We start from the raw sequence: 7,407 nt of genomic DNA on the forward strand, positions 1-7,407 counted from the left end.
ATTCACGGGTACATTAGAAACTGACATGGATCTCTTTATTAAGACATGTAGATTCTCATGGGCATCTGCTTTCCACTTTTAAGAAAATCCAGTTTACTTGGGAATGCCCAAGATCTTAGTATCAGTACATCAAGTTTCTACCTCATAGGAAACCTGAAAGGGTCTCTTGGGACTCCCAGGTCACTGTACTGTCCACAGACCTGCCACACTCAAGTGTCTTCTGGAATTCCTTCTAAATTTCAAAAGGCACCTGGGCAACAGAACACTATTACTCTGCTGGTTTTTAAGGTGCAGTTCAGGGTTAAACATTGTGCCGAAACTTAACATTTTCAAATTGCCCAGGCTTATCTTCCAAAAATAGTGTATTACTCACTTTACTAATCTCCCTGCCAAATAAAGGCCCCCAAAGCATTGTTAACTGCACAAGTCAGGCAAGGCTCCTCTTCTCTCCTGAATGAAAAGGACAAAAAAAAATTAGATTCATACATAAAAATCTTATTTCACTTTTAAATTTTGGTATACCAGATGTCTCACTGCATGGTTTGTCTCCTCAGTCATTGTTCACAGGACTCTGAGAAGCTGTAGGAATATGCAGGCGCAGGCTCAAGGCCCGGCTTCATCTCCAACGTTGTGGAAAGGGACTGTACGTCATGGGGCAGAGCCCTGTGCTCCCCTACACCACCAGGACAGAGCCCGGGGAGTGACCTCCCGGGGTATCCACGTTGGAATGTGTGTCTTATCACAGGTACCCATAAACCACCGTGTTCTGGGGCTTATCTTCCTTTTCATCCACCTCCTCCTCCTCCCCGGTCCTGGCATGCTCCTTCTTATTTCTTCTTTGCTCTGAGCATTATGTTCCTGTTTGGTTAAGCTCCTATTTCCTGAGCAGGCCCGCCATGTACAGTTGTGCAGGTTGTATATAGCAACCAGTTAGGGCTAATACCCAGCCTGTATTGGGTCGACCCTAGGAGATCCCTCTTTCTGTGGGCTGGCAAGACTGTTCCTGGGAACCTCCCTGCCACCCTCCTACCTCCCTAAATCCAACCCATCATGGAGCCCTTCCAGCTATTTGCAGACCTTGTGCTCCTGAAATAGAAGGCGGGATCCTACTCATGTCACTGCTCTGTTATCGCACTGGAATGTATCCTCCTCCCACAGGAAAATTCTGCAGGAAAGTGGCCAAGCTGCCTGTGGAGCCTCAGTGGAAAGCAGAAAAGATGCTCTTTTGCCTCCTCAGCCGTTCTGCGTCTGCTTCAGGTGGAGTTCTCACCATCACCCACCCAACCCCACTCCCACCCCATTTACACCAGGGAGGAAATGACTGAAAACAGCTTGAGGCAGGGCCCTCACCCCTTGCCTCCTGCCTGTAATTCAGTAGGCCTCAAGTTTTCCAAGATTGGCCCTTGAGGGTCTGGACTAGATCAGTGCATCTCAAACTTTAAGGTGCATCAGACTCGCTGGAGGACTCCTACAGTAATCAAGACAATATGGTACTGGCACAAAAACAGAAACATAGATCAATGGAACAAGATAGAAAGCCCAGAGATAAACCCACACACCTTTCGTCAACTAATCTACAACAAAGGAGGCAAGGATATACAATGGAGAAAAGACAGTCTCTTCAATAAGTGGTGCTGGGAAAACTGGACAGCTACATGTAAAAGAAGGAAATTAGAATACTCCCTCACACCATACACAAAAATAAACTCAAAATGGATTCGAGACCTAAATGTAAGATGGGACACTATAAAACTCTTAGAGGAAAACATAGGAAGAACACTCTTTGACATAAATCACAGCAATATCTTTTTTGATCCACCTCCTAGAGTAATGGAAATAAAAACAAAAATAAACAAATGGGACCTAATGAAACTTCAAAGCTTTTGCACAGCAAAGGAAACCATAAACAAGACGAAAAGACAACCCTCAGAATGGGAGAAAATATTTGCAAACGAATCAACAGACAAAGGATTAATCTCCAAAATATATAAACAGCTCATTCAGCTCAATATTAAAGAAACAAACACCCCAATCCAAAAATGGGCAGAAGACCTAAATAGACATTTCTCCAAAGAAGACATACAGATGGCCACGAAGCACATGAAAAGATGCTCAACATCACTAATTGTTAGAGAAATGCAAATCAAAACTACAATGAGGTATCACCTCACACCAGTTAGAATGGGCATCATCAGAAAATCTACAAACAACAAATGGTGGAGAGGGTGTGGAGAAAAGGGAACCCTCTTGCACTGTTGGTGGGAATGTAAATTGATACAGCCACTATGGAGAACAATATGGAGGTTCCTTAAAAAACTAAAAATAGAATTACCATATGACCCAGCAATCCCACTACTGGGCATATACCCAGAGAAAACCGTAATTCCAAAAGACACATGCACCCGAATGTTCATTGCAGCACTATTTACAATAGCCAGGTCATGGAAGCAACCTAAATGCCCATCAACAGACGAATGGATAAAGAAGTTGTGGTACATATATACAATGGAATATTACTCAGCCATAAAAAGGAACGAAATTGAGTCATTTGTTGAGACGTGGATGGATCTAGAGACTGTCATACAGAGTGAAGTAAGTCAGATAGAGAAAAACAAATATCGTATATTAACGCATGTATGTGGAACCTAGAAAAATGGTACAGATGAGCCGGTTTGCAGGGCAGAGGTTGAGACACAGATGTAGAGAATGGACATATGGACACCAAGGGGGGAAAACTGCGGTGGGGTGGGGATGGTGGTGTGCTGAATTGGGCGATTGGGATTGACATGTATACACTGATGTGTATAAAATTGATGCCTAGTAAGAACCTGCAGTATAAAAAAACAAACAAACAAAACAACTAATACTAAACTTTCATTGGGTTATTTGTATGGAAATATGTTAATATAAATGTTTCAGACATTACATGAAATTTCTAAAAATCTTATATGTTCTGGTATAATGTTATAAGTCATAATCCTAGTTATTACCTTAAAATGTATATCTCAGAAATAACTAATTTTCTTGTCAACTGCCTTGTTATGAACTTTCATCAAATTTTTAACTGTGGTCATTTTTAAGTCTTTTGTCATTTACAGACAGTTCTGTGTGTACTCTGATGCTTTTGCAAATATGTTCCTATAAAAGGGTTTCATCTTTAAGAAATTCATGGAAAAGACTCTGACAAGTACAGGTTTCTGGTAACTGACTGTACTGCTGAACTGAATGAATAAGCATTTTCAGAACTCTAATGAAAAACTGGTGAACTCATAAAAGTGCTAACAAAAGATCAAGATGAAAAAAAAAAATTAATTACATGGGACTGAGTGAACTGATGAGGATGAGTATAATTTTTGTGACTTTCTGTGTGAATTAAAAAAAAAAATCCAACAAGGACTCAGAGGCAAAGAAGGAAAAAATAAATAAATAAATTAAAAAAAAAAAAAAAAAAAAAACTCATACAAAGATACATTGAGAGGGGCTTCCCTGGTGGCGCAGTGGTTGAGAATCTGCCTGCCAATGCAGGGGACACGGGTTCGAGCCCTGGTCTGGGAAGATCCCACATGCCGTGAAGCAGCTGGGCCCGTGAGCCACAACTACTGAGCCTGCGCGTCTGGAGCCTGTGCTCCGCAACAAGAGGCACCGCGATAGTGAGAGGCCCGCGCACCGCGATGAAGAGTGGCCCCCGCTTGCCACAACTAGAGAAAGCCCTCGCACAGAAATGAAGACCCAACACAGCCAAAAATAAATAAATAAATAAAAATAAAAAAAAAAAAATTTAAAAAAACAAAAACAAACAAACAAAAAAAAGACACAGAGGGCTGGGCCCCACCCCCAAAGTTACTGACACTGGGATGGGACCCATGAACCTGCATTCCTACCACGATGCAAATGAGGCCGGTGCTATTGGCTCTGGGACCACACTTTGAAAACCACAGCTCCAGATATAGTGCTCCAGGTATCAGCGCCACCTGAAGTGGCCATGACCCTCGTCTCCACTCCTCAAACTCAGAGGTCCTTGTTCTGCAGAACACGGTGCCTGAGCTTTTTTGGGCAGAGAGTCTGTCCTAACGTGGATCATTTTGTTTCCCCTCAGCAAGTCTTGCATATCCTCTCTGTGAAAGCTTGTTCACCAGGAACAAATATCTAATAGTTTTGCAGACTCTGTGTGTGTTTGACACCAAGTGATGATGGTAATTTTCAAAGCTCCACAGAAGTATTACAGGGAATTCCTCCAGTCCCTTTACCCTGAACTGAGTGACATCGGGGTTCTGATTCCAGAACAAATAAGGATTTTCTGGACTCATTGATATGGGCTGTGAACGTCACAGGGAGAAAAACCAAGAAGCGTCTTATTTTAGAGAAACCTATCTCTCCCTGGCTCGCGCTCTTTTCCCATTTGATAAAAATGGTGGCTTTTCAGGAACCCCAGCTCACCTTCTGAAAGCCACAGCAGCATTGGTGGAATACTGAAAAGAAAAGCAAGCCCTCTCCCCACGACTTGCTGCCAGCTTTCCTTGGAGAACGAGCGACGAAGCCTCACTAAATGCCAGCAAGTTGAAAATTGTTGGCAAGAGAGGAGATTTGCACGCAACATTGAAACCCCTCTGCAATCGTCACTTCCAAGTTGTGACTGCCTTTCTGCAAGGACACCTTGGATGCTTCCCCAGATTGCCGCAGCCTCCGAAATTGGACCTGGCATTGTACGCTGACGTCTGGATATGCTTTTTCTGGTGGGGAGGGGTGGTGGTGGAAGAGAGAGCAGATTTTAAAGAGCTCCTTAAGTTAAAACCCAAATCATCTCCAGTCTGCACAGTGAGAACTGCCTTAGCCAGGCACGCTTTCTCTTTGCACAGCCAGTAAATGACACAGAGAGATGGCCCCTGGGAAGGCCTGTCACTTAACTCTTCCTGCACCGGTGGGCAGGGCGATCTTCAAGAGCCAAACTCAGCAGCAGCGGAGAGCACAGAGCTCATTGAAAATCAGAGGTTCTGAACATCAGCACCACTTTTGGAGCTTTTTAAAAAATACCCATGCCTAAGCTCCTCCCCAGACCAATTAAATCAGAATCTCTGAGGTTGGAGCCTGGACATCAAAAATTTTCACCCTGTCCCTACCCAGGTAACTCGGATGTGCAGCCAACATTGAACAGCACTGCTTTCGAGCCTGCAGGCCACTTACTGGCTGGGTGACACCGGAAGGCTGTTCAACTTCAGTTTCCCCAGTGATTCAATGTGGTGGACATGATTTGCCTCCCAGAATTGTAGTGAGTAGCAGGGGAGGTGAATGGGTATGTAGAGCTTGGCACAGTGGAGGGACCACAATAAGTGCTCAATAAATAGTATCTTCTATTTTGAGCTGAGCAATTGAGGGCTAGCAACCGGGGGAAGATCCTGAAGTGTGGAAATGGAATGAGAAATAAAATTCAAAACAAAATCCAAGGAAATGAAATGGCAAGCCATGGACTATTGTGAACATTTTATCCTAATTTTATCTGATGAAGGACTAGTGTCCAGGATATAGAAAGAATCTCTACAAAGCAGTGATAAAAAGATAAACAACCCAGTAACAAAGGGTCAAAAGACTTCAACAGACCCCTCACAAAAGAAGATATACGATTAGCCAATAGGTGCAGGAAAATGTGTTCAATGTCATTAGTCGTTTTAGGGAAATGCAGATTAAAATTGCAGCAAGAGATCACTTCATACCCATTGCAACAGTTGGAATTCAAAAGATTGATAATACCAAGTGTTGGTAAGGATGTGGAGCAATTGGAAGGCTCATACATTGTGGATAGAAGTGTAAAATGGTTTGACCACGTCACAAGTCTGTTTAGTAGTTTCTCATAAAGTTAAGCATATATTTACAATGCAACTCCAATCCCAGCCCAAGAGAAACAAAAACATATGTCTACAGAAAGACTTACACAAGAATGTTTACAGTTGCTTCATTTGCAGGCAAATACTAGAAACAACCCAAATGTCCATCGATTGGTGAAAGGATTGACAAACTGCAGCATGCTACTAAGCATTAAAAATGATCTACTAGTTCAACCGCACAGATAAATTTCAAAACATTATGTTGTTGTGAGAAAGAAGTGAAACACTGAAGCATTTGTTCTGTATGAGTCCCTTCATGTAAAGTCCAAAACAAACAAATCTAATCTTCGGTAACAGAGAACAAATCAGTAGTTATGTGTGAATGGCTGGATGGGGTTGACTAGAGAGAGGCATGAAAAACTTCCTTGAGGATGGAAATGTTCTATTTCTTGTTGGAGGTGATAGAGACATGGAATTTCCATTTGTCAAAACCCATCAGCTTGTACAATTTAACCTGTACATTGTATTTATGTAAATTATACATCAGTAAGAAAGAGGTTGGGGAAACATAAATAATAAAATCTCACACAGGAGACTCTAAGCGTTTAGGTGCAAAGGATGAAAACTGGAAGACGGATGAATGTATGGCTGCCAAGTTCACCACCAACTATTTTTGCCCATATCAGAGGACGTATCTGTGCCTAAAAGGAGGTGTAAAGCATATTTACATATAATATTAACCAAGGATGTATGCTGTCCACAGAGGAGTATGATCTGCTCTCTCTCATGTAGTCCTCTTGTCAAGTTGAGAAGATTTCCATTCTCCAAGACTTGTACAAATAAAATCTTTTGACAGGGCAAAACCATTCCTTGTGGATTTTCAACTTGGATATTTACCAGAGACTAACCTCAAAATATGATGTTGTAATAGCTTGTCTTAACCCAGCCAGTACTCAGGAGCAAACCTGTAGAGCTTCCAACTGGCCAAAGATGGGCAATGTGAGCATCGCTGAGGATGATGACTACAGTGGATTAAAGTACATCAAATATGTGTAAATGCAAGAGTGTATAATAGTGTTAAACCAGCAATGACAACAGTAGTAAATCTAATTGGTCACCACTGGAGGATGCTGAGGAACCAAGCCATTATTGTGAAAACAGTAAATAAAAGGAAAGAAGTAAGCATTTATCTTGACTTCTCTTCACTAACTGTGCCACCAGCTAGAGCAATAGTACACAAGGTGACATTTATTTTAGTAGAAGTATTCCAGCTAGTAAATAAAGAATAGTGGATTTTGAATATCATAATTTTGGATCTTGGAGTGTTACTGTTAACATCACACAAAGAAAGCAACAAGCCATTGTGTGCCTCCTGATGGAAGTGCACACCACCATCCAGCAGGTGTTCTTCCCAAAGTCTCTTGCCTGAGTCTGACCAAGCCTATAGATCTACCTGCCAGGGCAGAGAACACATGACCCCATGGATGCAGTCAGCAAAATGCCACCTTGGGAAACTGTGGGACAAACAGCCTGGTTTTTTTTTTTCCCAACAAATTAATTGTAAGAAAAAAAAAAAAAAAAGATGGAA

The 7,407-nt window shown here is 42.1% G+C and overlaps 1 non-coding gene across 1 annotated transcript; it reads right to left on the minus strand.

Annotated features, from left to right (window-relative positions):
* Positions 1 to 523: 523 nt before the first annotated feature.
* On the minus strand, positions 524 to 726 carry LOC132369380 (small nucleolar RNA SNORA73 family). The gene has a single exon (XR_009504361.1). It is a non-coding gene; the product is annotated as a small nucleolar RNA SNORA73 family (small nucleolar RNA).
* Positions 727 to 7,407: the final 6,681 nt, after the last annotated feature.

This window comes from Balaenoptera ricei, chromosome 7, assembly GCF_028023285.1.
Source record: "Balaenoptera ricei isolate mBalRic1 chromosome 7, mBalRic1.hap2, whole genome shotgun sequence".
Lineage (NCBI taxonomy): Eukaryota > Metazoa > Chordata > Mammalia > Artiodactyla > Balaenopteridae > Balaenoptera > Balaenoptera ricei.